At 46.3% G+C, this 18,458-nt stretch overlaps 1 protein-coding gene across 2 annotated transcripts in view; it reads left to right on the top strand.

The window, feature by feature from the left end:
• PTCHD1 (patched domain containing 1) overlaps positions 1–18,458 on the top strand; it is a 775,958-nt gene that overhangs the window by 469,298 nt on the left and 288,202 nt on the right. The gene's annotated exons all lie outside the window — the stretch shown is intronic.

The raw sequence follows: 18,458 nt of genomic DNA, 5'->3' as shown, positions 1-18,458 counted from the left end.
AGATAACCGGACAGATAAACCCCCTCAATCAGGTCCTGCTAGATGTCTCCTGTGTTCAGCACGATTATTTGCACACATCATGTGCCTATAAAAATATCCCATGGGGAGCATTCTAATACTTGATCCGCCCTCCGTCTGGTAGGGCCCCTTTCGCTGGGTGAGGAGATCGTGTACCAGCCCTGGATACCTTAGGTTTAAGATCACACTACATCCTGGAAAGCACTTCCTACTGTTTCCAATCCAGGACACCCATCTAGCCATTAATATATGCCTGTTGTTTGAGATGTTAAAACCTGCATTTCTGTTCAGCCAATGGGCCGCCTTGCTAATCAACATACGCAGGGTTTCTTCTCTGTCTCCGCTAAGAGCCGGGACCCCTGTCAGGATTACTGTGTATGGGCATGATGCCGACGGCAGATCTAAAACCGCCAAGCCCGCAGTGCACCTAGAGAAGTCACTTAAAGTGGACGCAGTATCATGTGGTATAGGTGTTCTACCCTCTATGTTTATAGGGGCTGGGTCAGAGACCAGGTTTTGAATTGCGGTTCCCACCCTCGTATATCTATTGTCTTCCATGGTGATGTTTGGCCTTGGGACATTTCCGTCCGTAGGCCCCGCGGTTTGCCCTTTGTCTAAACCCTCCTTTGTGCCCTCCAGCTGTGCATACTCGTAGTTCCCACCCTCTTTCCTCTCAAGCTGTCAACTGAATGCCCCATGACCACATTTGTCAGGCTACTATTCTGTGTGATCAGCAGGGACAGTTTCCCTTCTATCAGATTAATTTTATCATGTATGGGTCCTAGGTGGGTAGTTAACATTATTCCCAACCTAGACCACATTTCTATATCCGCCCGAGTCTTTTCTGGCTCTCCACAATTTGGACACTGGAAGCTAACTGCGGAACCTTCTGTGTCTTTAGACCTGGTCACTTTGGGTGCACCCTTCTGCTTTGATTTACTGTTAGAAATATGGTGCCCCACCCCACTGGTTCGCTTTACTGAAGCTGTTGAAACAGCCAATGAAGTGGCAACACTGTTTGTAATACTCTTGTCTATTAAAGCCCTTTTAGAATGGGTAACCACCTCCCCACCTTTCCTTGGAATAATTTCTACACCAGTTGGATCTACGGCCCGTGCAGGCTCTCCCTCGGCCAGCCCTTCCCCATGTGGTAACACAGAATTTGGATCAGAGGCCCCCTCAGTCTCTTCCGCATTCATCTGTGACGGGCAAAAGTCATCAGATAGTAACTCAATGGTTTGGGTTAACAGTCCTGCCGCCTGTGGTGATAAAGTGGCAGGGGTTGAGCCATTTGCGATGTGACCACTTTTTGATTTTACTTGACCTAGGGGAGCCCCAGCAATGGGCGATTTACTTGTGGCTATACTGCCCATTGAGGACCGCTTTTGCGCCACAATTGAGTCCAAAGAGAGTCTCTTTTCGGCCAGCTGTATTTCGTGGACTAGTATAGACTCTGCTCTCGATAGGAAGGCGTCAAGGGTCCCCTTTACCACCCCCCACCACCAGGGAGCCCGTTGCTTTCCGCTTAATCACCCACCAGATGATAAATATGGACGGACTAATAAGTAAATGAGAGTCCACTACCTTAAAAACTGATTGAGTTCTGTCCCAATGACCTCTGTGTTTTCTGGGTCCTGATTGTCCAAAAGGGCCCTTTGGACACGTCAAAACGTTTGTTAGTGAGATGGAAGCCAGCTAGTAGTCACCTTCGCCCAGTACTCACGTTTTCTTCCCGTAATCGGCAGTGCTATGGGGTTCTGTATACGAAATTAGAGGGGTGGCCCAGCCCAGCCTCATCCGGTCCCTGACGGGCGCGACGGGCACAACGGGCGCGCCCGTGCGCGTCCCATGCTGCGGGAGCCCTAGTGCAAATTTAAAGTGCCTCCTGTTGCTTTAGCATGATGCGTGATGACCGGCGCCACAAAGGACGCTGGGGATGTAGTCCCCGGCGCCCGCGTCGGGAATCAGAAGAGTGCAGCAAAAGACAGGAGTTGCAGTCCCCCTCGGACTGAGCAGAGCAGAACTCGTGAGTGCGTCCAGTGGCAGTGGCAGCAACTTTGATAAAGTAATGTCATAAATTACGTGATCTTTATTAGGGGTGGGCGTAATTTGCGTAATCGCGTTACGCAAATCTATGCGAAACGGTAAAAAATCTCTGCGAACACGCAGAAATTCCGCGAACATGCGGAATTGCTTGTTCGCAATGACTTTTTACTGTTCGCAATCGCTATTTGCGTGCTCGGGGGGAAATATCTTGCAAACACGCATTTGAGAACGCGAACAAGCAAAAAATTTTGTGAAGTCGGGGAATTTAGAATTTTGGGCAATTTCGCGTTCTCCGCGGAACGCGAAATTACCCAAATTCAGCAAATTCCGCGACTGGAACGGAATTTACCGCCCAGGCCTAATCTTTATTATTATATTTATATTGCAATGTTTTTGTTTCCCTCTCTTTATTTCTTCCTTTTCACAATATGGTAATATTTAAGTATTATGTATTTTAAATGATTACTTTTTTTATTTTTTGTCTGGTATTTCTCCATACTTGGCTTATTATTTAAAACATTTTAAACTTGATTTCTGCATATGAAATGATGCATTTATAATTTTTCGTGTATTCATTTAAAATGTTATTTATGCATATAACTTCAAATTGTTTACTTTGGCTCTAAAATTATATACTGCCTTGAAAAAGCCCCAGGATTGTGCTCTGCAGTCAGCGAAACATGTTGGCTAGTAGCATCTAACATAGTTTTTGTACTATACCTGTGATGTTTGAAGTGAACCAGGAGCTTGTAGAATAATAAACACGATAATCCCAAACACTAACAGACTACATGCATTGGAAAAAACCCATCTGGGTTTTTATTTGCATATTGTATAAGACTAACCTATACTATTGGTTCATTCATCTTGCTGTATCATGGGCTTTTAGGGATATGACCCACTTTTAGGCTAATCCTTTCAAATATTTATTTATTAGTCCGGTCTATATAATGTAAACCCTCTGGATCACTACCCCTAAGATTGAGAGAACCCTGATATAGCACGTGATGTGAGATTCATAAAGACACCCTGTTTTCTGCAAAGGTACAGCCGGGTGAATACCAGCATTCATGTTTTGAGTCATCACTCATTATTATTAAACTCATTTTTGGTCGCATAACATTTTTTTGCTTTAGGCTTTCAATTCCCTACTATCCAAAACGAAATGTCCCACTGCAGGACAGCTCGCACCCCTGTATAAAACAGTATCTGTATCTATGGTATCTTAAGTGTTCAGGGTGTCCAATGCCCATGTTTCTGTGAGAATAGAAGATATCCTATGTAGCTTTTTTTTGGGAGCTCAGATAGGCGGATACTGAGCTTCTCTAGTTAATTCAAAGTACACAGCCTATATTATTAAATACAATTTTTAAACATACTACTCTCCTGAGGTGGTAGAGCAATGGTATTTAACCGTACGCCATAGCAGTATAGGTTGGCAGCGAATTTCATGAGAACAGACTCTAGTTTTCATCCACAAGTTGCACCTCCAGCCACCATGTGGCTGGTATATCAAGTGAGCACCAAAGATGGAGTATATTGTCAGCAAATAGCACAGTGATGTACGTATAGTAAGCAGGTGGTACCATCTGCATGCCCGAGTTCATATTCTTTTTATGTGTTATAGCTATTGGGGACAATTTATGTACACCTACTCATGAAATAAATGGCATTATTTAGGGTTTGACTGGGAGGAAGGCAGGCTGTAAACAAGCTACCCTCCCACCCAACCAAACATGCTGTTTCCCCCACTCTGTTTCAGTTGGGAATATACTGGATTGCTGTTGGCAGAGCCTCCACTGGTTCTGCTACTAATAACGTTTGCCAGTGGTCCAGTTGACCGTGGACTGCTGGCTCACAAAGACAGTCAGTCCTCCCTTAATGGTGACTACCATCACTCATTTTCCCTTTCCATGTCACCATTTGAGCCATGGTGGAAACAGGCAAGAAAAATCTTAAATTTACCCCACATGCAGGGAAAATGCTATAGGCTCATCAAAGCTTATTACTTATTGTTGAGAATTTTTTTTAATAAAAACAAATAATTAAGTTTGATGAGCGGGCACTTTAAACATGGCAACCACTGTTCTGTCTGTCGGTCCCTTCACAGCAAAGTGATCCCCACCAGGGAAGGTTCCCTAATCACAGTCGACAACCCGCGGCTACAGTTGAAGATGTCCTTACCGCTACCGATGAGAGGACACCCGCCAATGCCTAAATAAAGCCAAAAGTATGCTACCAAACATAGGCCACCATAGTACCATCAACATAAATACAAATAAAATGCATTTTAAGTTAACTGTCAAGTAGAATTAATTCAAGAACAATGTAACAAAAGCAGGATAGCTTAAAAATTATTTCAGTATAAATAATTACTTTGCAGTACTTTTTTGTAATGAAACAAAAATTGAGAACAAGAGAAGAAAAATTAGAAAAATATGACAAAAGGCTCCAGGACAGGTTCCTGGGGATAATTATCAGATACAATAATATAAATATTAAACAATGCAACTGCTAGTAGAACCTACTCATGGGGCTGCCACACTCCAGTGCTTTTGCCCTGCTATTTCTGACATGCTTGGCAGGGCCAGTTGCCATTCCTTCTATTGGACTATAGTTAGAGCAGGCCCAGGTCCACAAGGAAGGACCAGATTATTTCGGAGCCAGGGAATTAGACCTCATTCTCCTGAGGTGAGTTCAGCCATTGCTGACCAGATACTTCAAGGGTTCAGGCTGGATTGTTCCCATGAGTAGCAGGGTCAAGACTGATTTGCATATGACTGGGTCCAGACTTGGGTGGCATAGTGAACAAAAGAACAATGGATTCAACCCAGATCTCTTGACTGGGGTGAGTGGTTGAAAAGTTTCAGACCTCTGTTCATCATCTTGTAGTGCTCACCCTACTGTACTATGCACCACTCCACTCTGCACCACTGCACTCTCCTATGCAACACTCTATGCCACTGCATTCTACGATGCTGCATTGCGTGTCACTGAATTCTCCGTTACTGCACTCTTTGCCACTATACTCTGCACCACTCAATACCAATGCACTCTACGCCAGTCCAATTTATGCCACTCTACTGTATGTCACTCTCTGTGACTCCACTCTATGCCACTCTAATACAAGACACTCTATGCCACTCCATTCTATGGCACTGCTTCACTCTTCACCATCCCACTGTACCACACTCCACACCACTCTCCTCTATGCCACTAACTTTTAGCCATGCTAAACAACAGCCATGCCGGAGTACAACATGGCTAAAACGTTTTGCCAAAGCCAATAGCTCTTGCAAAGGCGAGACCAATTGGCTTTGCCAAAGCTGGTTGTGTAGAAATTTCTTCCTCTACTTTCAGTTAACCACAGGAAAACAGTTGTTTAGGCATTGATCGGTTCACGACTGGACTACGCAAACGCTCTCTTTTTGGGTCTTCCGAAATATCTTATGACCCGTTTGCAAGTTGTCCAGGTATGCACCGAGCAGGACTCTCAGGTCATCTGGTCTGTCTATGATGACTGTTCCTGTAATTCGTCGCGCACGATTGGGAGGTCGGTCTTTCCGCTATTTAACACCTAAAGTTTGGAACAACCTACCACTGTCCTTGAGACAGGCTCCCTGTCTTCTTGCCTTTAGAAAGGACCTGAAAACATGGCTTTTTATGAAATAGACCCTTTTCATTTTCTGCTTTTTTCTGTTGTGTGATTGCCGTTTTTATGCTGTTATTCTTTGCTAAAGCGCCGGGATGCTCCCCGGAGTAGCCGTGCGCTATAAAAGAAATAAAGTAACATAACATAACATAACATAGGTCTCATTATTGTGCAGGGTGAAACTCACACAGAGAGGTTTCCGAATCTGATGAATATGATGGAGACCCTATGAATGTTTATGTTTGTTATGTCCCTGTAGTACATAAGCCGGCTGATCCACAGATTATGCCCAACTGACCTGCATACAGAGGCGTGCCACTTAAAGGGGTAGGTAATCATACATGCAATGATCCTTGACAGTTGGAGGACGGCGTTGCAATTGATTCATTTCATCAAAGCGTGCTAGAATTTTATTGGATTTTGGAAAAATAAGAACTGTCAGCTTTGATACTTTAGATTTGTGGTAAACAACCTTTGCAGCACTGACTGTCAACTTGAAACAGTTTAAGTATAGTTGCAATATATTCCTTTTATTTGAATTTAAAAACTCTTACATGACCTATAAGAATGTACGGAAACTGATAATATCTGGAAAAGCTGCATTGCATTATATGGATCACAAACGCAGTACATGCATGACCCTGTTCTAGCTCAGTGTTATGACAGGATACGACTGCATACCTTCAAAGTTTCAATATAGCTACTTATTGACATTAATCAAAAGTGGCTTTATTATTTTCCTCATGATATGTAAATATATAGGACAGCACTGGAGACCATGGTTAAAAGTTTCTTTCTTGCCAGTACAAAATGTTCAACAAACAGACAGTGGAGGCTGGTGACCTTTAAAAGTGGTGAGGCGTAATCCTTGGCTCGAATTTCGGTAAGCAAACCCGACTTCTTGAAAGGTTTGGGGTTTCACTTGCACTGGCTTGCACTCAGTCTTACTCTCTCACTCATTCTCACTTAGTCTCATTCACTTACTTTCAATCACTCTTGCACTCACTTTTACTTGTTCTTACTAAGTCAGTCTCACTCATTCTGATTCACTCAATCTCATTTAGCCTTATTTTGGCTTACTCATTGGCACTCAGTCTTCTGACTTATTTGGTCTCACTGACGTTCTCAGTCCCACTCGTTAATTCATAATTCTCATTCTCATTCTGACTCCTTCTCAGCCACTAAGCCTTATTCACACTGACTCAGTCAGTGTTACTGATTGCAACACTGACTCACTCATTCTCTGACCCGTCTGTTTTTTTACTCCAATTCACTCAGTGTCAAACAGAGTACCAGTCAGTTAACTTATTGTCATTCTCCCTCACTCACTTGCATTCATTCTCACTCATTTAATTCCCTCCTTCAATGTGTGTCTTCTACTTTCACTCACACACAGATAGACACACAGGTAATGCTCACACATACACATGTTTTGTCTCACAGACACACATTCTCACCCATACGCACAAAACATTTAAAAGCTTTCTTACTTACCATGCACCAACACTTATTCTTTGCAAATTTAGCAATGCATCTGCCACATTGGTAGCCCCAAATAAGTCTCAGGCCCAGGACCTCAAACATTCTTAAGATCGCTCTACAGCTGTAACACAGCATTGTTACATGTCTGAAGTTACCTGAAGACATCTATAGGAATTTGAGGGTTATGGAAATTTTTCAGTTAGAGGAATTAAGGAGCCATGCCAGTATGACCAATTTGATTTCCTGGAGTTCATAGTGTGGTGTGCCGTCAGCTGTAAGTGACTACAAATACTGTTACTGTGCCAGACTGCGCCAATGGACCATGGGAATATTCTGTCAATCATCCATCTCCAAAAAAAATAACTTTTGCATCAGCCATAAACTAATAAACTTGGTCAAAGAGAGGTGTCTTCCTTTGGGTGAATTGTTCTGTGTGTGATTTACAGCTGCCAGTTCTGGGCACAGAAAACCAGCACGATTTACAAAAAGAGAAATGCATAAAGTGCCCCAGTCCGGAAACATCACCTCCAAAACCAGGCCTTCCTTTTACAAAGCAGAAGTCAAGTACCAGTCTCACTGTTGTTGCCAATTTAAACCATAAACCTAGCTGCCTGAATTTAGCTCAAAAGACATACGTTTAAGCTTTTAATGTAACTTTAACTGAAAATGAGGAAAAGCAGGTGATGTAATATTGCACCAAGTCACTACTTTTTAATCAGTCTCCCTTTAATGTCTCCTCGTATTAAGAGGCAGCGTGTTTCCAGCAGTGCTTTCAGTTCAGAGTTACAAATCTGATAAAACACAGCAGAACATATGTGTTGTTTAACACAAAGCAGTCAAGATTTGTCCTTTCACAAAATGACAACCTGTCCTGCAAACGGAAACTCAAAGAGCTTCTGCCATTATTTTGCATCGTAATCCACAATCTGAAGGATGCCCGATGTCCCTGCAAGGGACCCCCTGGGAGGGCAAACCCCGTAGTAGGGCGTAGGAAACCGAGGCCAGCCCTGGGGTGGGAGGGGGCGGGGAGGCGGGGTCACGCCATCCAGGCCACCCCTCCCTTCTCCGGGAGGTTATAGGTGAGCTCCTCCCCCCCGGCGGCCTCTTTGCTGCTGCCCCTTCACCACTGCGGTCGCAAGGCTGTCCCTCGCTTATCACAGATGGTTATCCTTAGCAGATGTGAGATGATTTAGCAGGGCCACATGCAACTTGGAGAGTTGTATTCCTGATATGGGGCATTAGCAACTCAGAAGGCCGCCTTGTCAGCCCTTAAGGGCTTTGGGTTAGGAAGCATAACAAGAGGGTAGTTATAACTTGGCAGGTGGGGTGCCCCCCACAATGTCCGCTTCATTGCAGGGACAGAGGTGCGGGTGCTGGGGCACTCTTATGTCACAAGACTGGCGAGATGGGTGAATGCAAACACTGGGAAGCATGGTTTCACCAACACTAATATATCTTGGTTTGGTTTCTCCGGAATGCATCGGGCGGCACTTTTAGTGACGCTGCGTAGGACATTGCGGGAGAAGAGGCGGCCGCCAAAAATCCTAGTGGTGCACCAGGGGGGAACGACCTGGTAACATTAGGCGGGAGGCGTGTATTGGATGCAATGAGGAGAGACTCGAGCATCACGAGCAGGGAGTTGGGACAATGCAGCGTATTGTGGTCAGGAATATCTCCAAGACCAACATGGCATTGGGCTACATCGCAGGAGGCGCTAGAAGTTACCCGCAGGCGCGTAAACGCAGCTATGCGCAAATTCGGCGAGCAGCGAGGGGTGGGTCATAAGGCACAACTTGCGGCACGCTATATGCATTAGTTGCTGGGAGTCTGATGGGGTACATCTGTCCAAAGTAGGCAGGGCAATATTCCTATTAGATCTAGGGGAGGCATCAGTAATAGCCGGATGCAGATAGAGGAGAATAAAGGGCTAGGTAGTGGGGGCTCTGGGCGCAGCGGGGGCCACGCCCAGGGCATTAGGCATGGCTTGCTGCACACCAAATCCATTGGGTGCTGGGAATCTGATGGGGTGCATCTGTCCAAAGTGGGTATGGCGATCTTCCTATTAGACCTGGGTGAGGCGCTAGAATCAGCCGGGTGTAGATAAGGGAGGACTAAGGCTAGGTAGTGGGGGCCCTGGGCGCAGCGGGGGCCACGCCCAAGGCTGTGGAAAAGGTGGTAAGACAACCCCAGGCAGGACAGGCGCAGGAACAGGACCTGAAGCCCCCGTGCAAATGCACAGCGATGAGTCATATATAAGCCGAGGGGCCCTTCTCGGGGACTTGGTTCAACGGCACCCCGTTAGTCCTTAGGGCGGTTGTAAGCCTGAACAACCGGGGGTTTGCTAATAACGCCCCGCCTGGATGGGCAAGGTGTGAGTTGACTCTCCCTTGTCCGGAGGGTGGGGCAGGTGGACGCTAGGTCCACCGGGGGGAGGCTGGTGCCTCCCCGGATCGACACCTGGCCAGGGCCATTGTGTCCGCATCATTGGCTCAACTTCAGGCGCCCTGCCACGAGGGGTGGCGGGGCTTAGGGGGGTCGCCTGTCAGTTAACCCGCTCTGTTATTTGGATCACAAATAAACCTGCAACTTCCTTTTCCCAACTTAATTGTCTGTGTATCATTTGGGGCGGCGAAAGTTGTGGGGGGGCGAGGTGTACCGATGCAACTACTATGAAGGATGCCCGATGTCCCTGCAAGGGACCCCCTGGGAGGGCAAACCCCGTAGTAGGGCGCAGGAAACCGAGGCCAGCCCTGGGGTGGGAGGGGGCGGGCAGGCGGGGTCACGCCATCCAGGCCACCCCTCCCTTCTCGGGGAGGTTATAGGTGAGCTCCTCCCCCTCCGGTGGCCTCTTTGCTGCTGCCCCTTCACCACTGCGGTCGCAAGGCTGTCCCTCACCAGCCTTAGGCCCGTTAGCTCCTCATAGGCCCCTTTCCTCACCCCACAACCCGGACGCGAGGCCCGCAATTTCAGCTCCCCTCCCTACCGCTCACCCGCTGAAAGGGGGGAAGTGGTGAGGGGGGTTTTATTAATATTGTTTATGTTTCTTTTCAGGTTGCAGGAGGTGTTACATGGCGATCCCCCAGGCAGGACAGGCGCAGGAACAGACCTGAAGCCCCCGTGCAAATGCACAACGATGAGTCATATATAAGCCGAGGGGCCCTTCTCGGGGACTTGGTTCAACGGCACCCCGTTAGTCCTTAGGGCGGTTGGAAGCCTGAACAACCGGGGGTTTGCTAATAACGCCCCGCCTTGATGGGCAATGTGTGAGTTGACTCTCCCTTGTCCGGAGGGTGGGGCAGGTGGACGCTAGGTCCACCGGGGGGAGGCTGGTGCCTCCCCGGATCGACACCTGTCCAGGGCCATTGTATCCGCATCATTGCCTCAACTTCAGGCGCCCTGCCACGAGGGGTGGCGGGGCTTAGGGGGGTCGCCTGTCAGTTAACCCGCTCTGTTATTTGGATCACAAATAAACCTGCAACTTCCTTTTCCCAACTTAATTGTCTGTGTATCATTTGGGGCGGCGAAAGTTGTGGGGGGGGGGCGAGGTGTACCGATGCAACTACTAAGTCCACTGCAAACTTAAAAACGGACCTCGGCCTCCGGCCTCTGACCATTATTACTTCTAAACCCAGCGCTGGCATTTCATAACGAGGGAGGCCTCCAGCACTCCCAAAATTAGTGTTCCAGTTAAAAATAACACAGGAAAAGGTTCCCAAGCGGCAAATCCACAATAGAACCGAGTAAAAAAAACGTACCTTGATTCACCCGTTAAGTTTTCTTCCCTCCAGTGTATCAACTGCTAAATACACTGCGGCCTCCTCCTTCAGCACGCCCTCTGAAGCAAAAGCATACCAACGTATGGGGTTGGGGAGGGGCTCGCATGTTTGCGGACACCTAATCAGCCCTGTCACCTTCCTCTCTGGCGTTACGTGGATCCAGTCTGGTCGCAGGCATTAACGCCCAGAATGAAGCAAAATACAATGGATTTGAAAAATGCCGCGCCCACCACCCTGACGACACAACACTGCTTTGTGCCTCCTGGGCGAGTATTCTCTCGCCCGGCAGGGCACAGGCGCAGCTGTGTTCACATAACCAGATGGTAAAAAAAAAAACGATTTCAGGCTCCGAGTCCTTACTGCCTGAAACAAAGCTAAAATCCGCTCGCAGAATCTGCCCCTTTGCGACCGGAATTTGTACATTTGGGATGCATCATCCCAAATGCATAAATCGCTATTCACGATTGCATTTAAGGAATCTCAAATTGAGATTCCTTAAATGCAATGCATGAATGTAAAATAGTTAGCGATTTCGCTGATAGGGGTCGCTATTTACCGTTAAATCAAACTTCATGGTAAATAGCGAAAACTGTGAAAAATGCATTAAAGTGCATCTTTCAAAGTTGTATGTTACACAGACACATGTCCTTGGGACATGTGTGTGCGCAATACCAGTGTCCAGGTCCATTTAAGGGGTGCATCAGGGTGTCCTTTGGACACCCGTCACATTTGAGATTGCATTCTCAAATTGTGATTAGCTAATTGCTAATCACAAATTGAGAATTCCTCCCCATTCATTCCTACGGGCCTCTTGGCCCATAGAAATGAATGGGGAGGTATTCCTTAATTGCGACTCGCAATTTGCGACTCGCAATTAAGGAATTTTAAGAAATCGCTATTTTTTTGGTGATTTCTTCATGCATAGCATTTTGCTATTCCTTATTAGCGAATTGTTATTTTTCGCTAATAAGGAATAACAAAATGGGTTCTTGATGCATCTGGGGATATATGAAGCCTTTCATCAGGAACTATTCAACTCCGTGCTTTTTGTTTATTGTTAGGGGGGCAACACCCACTTCGCCCCTTAAGACCAGCCACCCCGGAAAACAGAACACAATTAACTGTAATCCCAAATTTTAATATAGTTTGCAAGCTGCAGTACCCAATACTAAATGCCAAAGAAAATGGATTTGTGGGACAAGGTTCGATAACGTACAAATAATACTTCCTACAAATGACTGGAGGACATAGGGCTGTCACAGTCTTCTCAGTCTGCTACAATTTTACCTATGCCCAGTAGGCTGACTTGGCTAACCTCCTGTTTTGATCGCAGTTATGCATACCAAAATTGTTTTATTAGTAGCCAGCATGTAGGAAACAAAAATGGGGATGGTCTACCTGAGCTCCCATTACTTCTCTCATAGTATCCTTTAAGAAAACCAGATGAGGGGAGTTCCACAGCTGGATTGTGTATGGGATCAGACTCCACTCAACCAAACCCTCTTTTAACCCCTTCGGTGCTCGGGACGGCCCCCAGTCGTCATGCGTCCTGGTGGGCATGTGTGCAGGACGGCTGGGGGCTGTCCGAATCCCGTCCGCTTTTTAAAACTCCATCACAGCACGGAAATTCACACAGCGTGCAAGGGATTAAACCTAGTGCTAATAGGAGTAGAAGAGTTGGTGTCGATGGTAGTGGGGGAAATGGAAGATAGGAGGAAACAGACGTTGCAGAAACACACTTTCCTTCCTGAACGACTTTCGACTAGCACTACCACCACAAATCTTGACTCGATAGAGGGAATGTATCTGAGCTTATGCCCAATAGCTTTCCAGCACTGAGTCCAAAGCATCCCCCTGAGCTGAGCATTTAACCTTTCACCCTCATAGTATTGTATTGTAATTGCATTTATATAGCGCCCCTGACGAGGCGTCAAAACGCTTTTTCAGCGAGTAGCACACTACTCTGGAACCCATAAAGGATTAGTGGTCAATTAGTACAGTGAATAACAAATGAAATTTGAGTGGTGGGAATGTTACTTATTGGACAACGCATAATTCAACTGTTTTTGAGGGACCCTTTCTGAAAGTTTGGCTTTATACAGGCTTGAGTTAGCAGAAAATGGAACAAAAGGAAGTGGGGTCGCACACTACTCACACACCGGCGGTGTCGCCCCTAAGGACTCTGGTTAGTGTAGTTAGGTGTTCGCGATACATCATCTTTCGATCATCCGCTATCTTCGCCGTCTTCGCCATCCCTGGACACGTGTTTCGGGGTATCACCCCTCGTCAGCAGGGATAGACCATGTTCTGGGGTTGCCGATGGCTGCCAAATATCTGCCGGGTATACTACCACTCAGGCGCGTAGATGCGGGATCCCTGGCTTGTCAGCCGAGAGCTCAAGGGAGCTTTAAAGTTACAAAAGGAAGTGGGGTCGCACACTACTCACACACCGGTGGTGTCGCCCCTAAGGACTCTGGTTAGTGTAGTTAGGTGTTCGCGATGCATCATCTTTCGATCTTCTGCTATCTTCGCCGTCTTCGCCATCCCTGGACACGTGTTTCGGGGTATCACCCCTCGTCAGCAGGGATAGGCCGTGTTCTGGGGTTGCCGATGGCTGCCAAATATCTGCCAGGTATAGTACCACTCAGGCGCGTAGGTGCGGTATCCCTGGCTCGTCAGCCGAAACACGTGTACAGGGATGGCGAAGATTTGAAGATAAGCAAGAATTCGAAAGAAGATGCATCGCAGAGAATGGTACTACAATTACCATGGTCCTTAGGGGCGATCCCGCTGGTGTATTAGCATTTTGCAACCCCATTCTGGTGAATGTTAGCAGAAAATGGATACTAAAATTAAACGTTTTTCCAAGCAGGGGCCCCAAATATGCCTTGGCTGGGGCCCCAAAAATCCTAAAAACAGAAATGCGTATAAGCATTTTTGTCTCTCCCGCATTTCAAATCTTCTTGAACATAAATGAATGGAGATTTCATTGGCACCCATAGGACAAATTCTTGCCAAATAATGTTTGCATTTCATTTTTATGTGTACTTTTTACCTTGACATAAAAAAGGGACTCTTTCTTTTAAGTTAATTTATTGAGGTAAATTATATGGGGTGTGTGATCCTCAGCAGATAATTAATGTATGTTATTATAAATAGCAGGAAAACTCATGTTATCATTCCCATCAACCATACTCTTTGATTGTAATAATCACTGATGGTAAAATCTCAATACACTGTACGACCAGCAGAAACACTAAGTGACCATGATTCTCTAGAGAGGCCAAAAAAAGCACAGTTCTTAGGTCATTTACAAATGAGCTGTGCTAAACAGAACACCACACTCAAACACAAACCTGTTCACAAATGCAGAAGGATGCCTACACATGATGATGACATGCATGCATGCAGTAGATTCTGCTGCAGTATGGATGAATAAGAACAATGGTATGCTGATTGAAGAACACGGTTTGGGTGCTTTTTAGCTGATGCAAAGGAAGGAGTAGCAAGGAATAGCAATTTGTTGCAATGTGGAGGAATCCTTCCATTTTTACATGCTCATCCCTGATTGTTTGCCTTCCCTGGATTTTTTTTTAGCTAGTGTTAGGACTCAGTGCACTGTGAGACTCATATTCAGTGCCAACGTGGGTATTCTGTGACCCTAAAATGGGATTGGTAAAATTATTTTCACCCACCTTGTTTATTAAACTTTCTTGTAAGTACATAGGAACTATCTTAGAAAATGCACCAGTGACAGTTAAATGTCCTATTTGGGATGCAGTGTTAATTAACACCACCAAATATGTGACAAAAATATATAGCTATCAGGAGCACCACTGTGCTCTTCTTAGGCTTCAATTTGAAAGCACTGCAAAGTCACAGACAGAGGAAAATACCTGTAATCTATTTCTATATATTAACAAATCACTGTTTGAAGTGTACACAGTAAGACTACATGGTATTTTACATTTAAAAAAGTGTCACACTGCATATTTGACAAGTGTGCCTTCACAGAGAATTAATGCCTCAAAGCTATTTCGCTTTGTAGCTACATTTCCCAACAACAGGCCAAGGTGTCAGTAAAATCTTAATTTTGAATAGCCACCTGGGAAAATGCTAGACAATGGTTAAAAGATATCTTCCATTAGTTTTCAAATAGTGAAATCATATTTTAAGACCTTTAGTAGAAATGAAACTTCATAAGAATTACCTTTGTGTTGCCTGAAGCAGAATTTGCTTAAAAGTAGTTCAACCGCTCATCAAGCCTCCAAAGGCCTACCTATATATTCCTTGCTTGAGTTAAATACCCTGCCTGTCAGACAACAATGCCTAGAATTCTGGAACCAGGAAGTCGGAGAAATTGTCAGCAACTGACCACTTAGCAGGGATTAGCTTTCAGGGAGGAATCAGGGTCAGGTTACAGAACAAAGGGCAGACTTAACACTACCTCTTTGTACTTGGAGATGCCAAATAGGCTGCTTCATTTAATTCACAGAACCCTTCTAAACCCTTTAGCACCAACCTCAGTAGGAAGGAGAACATGTTCAGACTCTGCCAGAGCATAGGAGACCACTTCTAACTCTGGATGTCTCCAAAACCACTCCTAGAGACACTACTGGTAGAAGAATGTTTCAGAGTACAGAAACTTGAGGCAACTCTCAGTAATTAGAATGGACTACACTTCCGAAAGTACATTTATGGAAAAGTAAGAAAGGGCAAAAACAAGAGGTGATGGACAGAATTCAGAACGATGTCATATATTCACCCCAGTACAGAGATCTGGGCCTAAATCCATAGTTTTTGTTGCTCACCATGCCAATCCAGTTTGAACCCAGCCATATGCAAATCAGTCTTGACCCTGTGCCCCATGGGAACAGTCCAGCCCGAACTGCCAAGCCAGGTCCTCCCTGGACGGGAAACAAGCATCCAAGGACCGGTTTCGGGCTTTCAGCCCTAAGCATGGGCGAATTTTGCGAATCTCGCATTTGCGAATTTTGCGGATTTGCGAACTCGCAATCCGCAAAATCCGCGAATTCTCGCGAATTTGCGGATTTTTTTTTGTGTTCGCGCGGGTTTCTGCCAGTTCGCGAGGGTTTTTGTACAATTTCGCAAACGCGAACTTACCTGTCGGGTCGCAAGTTTTGTGAACTTGTTGTTTCTATGTGTCCAGCCTGTTTGGGACACTCTTCTTCATCACTGCCACCCTCTGTCACCACTGCCACTCTCTGGTTCACCCATGCCACCCTCTGGCTCACCCATGCCACCCTCTGTTTCATCACAGCACCCTCTGGTTGTCCAGTGTACATTATTGTGGCAAAGCAAAGCACACCTTCCCTGCCTCAAGTGACCTGAATTAATTTGGGGCTGATTAATGTGTCACAGAATTTTTTTTAGCTGGCACCTGCTTCCTTAGTGCTTCCTGATTAGTGATCTTTTGCACTTGCTAAGTGCTTTCATTGTTGCAAAATTAGTTACAACACCTGCCCTGCCCCAACTGACAATAATGAATTAGGGGCTGATTAATGTGTCACTGGATTTGAACTTCCAGCCTGGCTCCTGCTTGTCTCCCTTAGCTGTAATTCAGGACCTTTGTGGCATATGTGTAACTATTCTGAGGGTCAGAGCAGGGTCACATAATAGTTGCAAGTAGGCAACTGAACTCTGGAGGGGCCCCTCAGGAAGCACTACAGGAAATGGCTACTAATGATGAGCTTGAACTTTTGAACCTGGTAAGTAGTTTCAGTTTTGCTAAGATCGTATTTCTGCAATTTAGCGCTTATTCGCGGGGCGCGAAGTTGAACTGGGAAGCCGCGAACTCACGCGAACAGTGCGAGCAAGCCATAAAATCCGCTGCTCGCGGATTTGCGGATTTTGCGGGAAATTCGTGAATCTCGCGGATTGCGAATTTACCGAAAATCCGCAAAATCCGCAAGCGGAACGGATTTTCCGCCCATACTTATTCAGCCCTCATCAGCCTGGATAACTTGTTCCAGTTGCATGGAGAGCACAGGAATCACGTCTGAGCACACCCGTCCCACTCGGGGTGTGTGAGAAGTTGGCCTGATATATGATGTTTCCAATCCTGGCACCACCTTGTATCAGTCCAAAAAATCCCTTATGGTGTCTGGTTGTAAGTCAACCTTATAGACAAGCTATCTTAATGGTAGCATAGACTAAGCAGCCTTAAAGGCTAAACTCAAGAGGTCGTGTTAAGTGAGCTGTTTTACCAATCACAATCCTGTAATATCAAATGAAAGGACACCACACAAGTATATATTATAAAAATATGTGTGTTTATTTCTAAAATAATCCCCAGTACTCTTTATGAGCAAAGGGGCACAAGCGTTAAATCAAAAGCACAGTATAACATATGAAAGTTGCACAATTATGGATGAGGGCGGGTGGCCACTCAAACCATATATTAAGAAAGTGGTATAAGAGATACCAATCGAACAGTGGTTAGGCCTAGGGCCTAGGGAATCGCTGGGAGCAGTCGGGACAAGCAATGCTGAAGTCGGGAAAAGCCCGCGGGATTCGGGTGCAGTGCTTAAAGTACACGCATGCACCAATGTAAAGTCAATAGTGCGTAAAAGTTACACAAATAGAGTTTAAGGATACTTCCGCTGAACCTAGATGGACAAAACTTTAGACACAGACCCTAGAGGTGTGTACCAGTGTGGGAACACCGGCGTTGCTGAGTTACCTCACCCACAGGAAGCGGGTGCATAGGGTCGAAGTGGCGTCGGGTTTCGTCACGCAGGTTGTAGGTGCTTGAAGCTGAAGTTGCTGCAGGCGATGTGAAGGAGAAGTGTCCTGTGTGATCAAAGGGTGGATCAGAGTAGAACAGTACCTGAAAGCAGAGGGGACAGAGTCTGGGTCACTCAGCAGTGACCAGGGTGGAACCAGGACGGAACCAGGCAATGTCGGGCGCAATCAGGTGGGTGTCCAGGAGCTTCTCTCCGCTGCCACGTAGGCTCTGGGGCATCTGCGATGTCCAGGAGCGGGCCACGAGCTGTCCCACGCAGGTTCTCACCGTTGGCGCTGTCGGCTTCAAGATCGGAGCAAACAACACTTGGCAAGAGCAATCCACGCAGGACTGGAAGATTGCTTCTCACTGGGACCAGGAGGGTCAGAGCGGGTGCTCCTTTTCAGAAGAGTGGGTGCAAGTCTAGAGCAACCAAAATTGCAAGTTGTATTTAGGTTTTCGCCGGCACAAGGGCCACAAGCCAGCTGGCAAGTGACCAGGCCAACGCGTCAAGCCAAAGAAAGCAGAATGGCTCCACGCAGCACTCGTCAAGTGAAGTGGGGTGAGCTTTGGTGCAAAAGTGACTCTGGGTTAGGGCTTCTCAAACCCCGGTGTGCAGCTTCGAGGGTCACTCGTGGGCTGCACAGTCAGCATCTCGTGGTCTTTTCAAGATGGCGTGCCCCACGCTTCCGGTCGCCTCCACGGGTCTTAGCTCTGCAGGGACTGTGGATCGGGCTGT

This window comes from Lissotriton vulgaris, chromosome 8 (genome assembly GCF_964263255.1).
Source record: "Lissotriton vulgaris chromosome 8, aLisVul1.2, whole genome shotgun sequence".
Classification (NCBI taxonomy): Eukaryota; Metazoa; Chordata; class Amphibia; order Caudata; family Salamandridae; genus Lissotriton; species Lissotriton vulgaris.
Note: the sequence above shows the minus strand (reverse complement) of the source record. Positions and strands in the feature narration are given on the sequence as shown.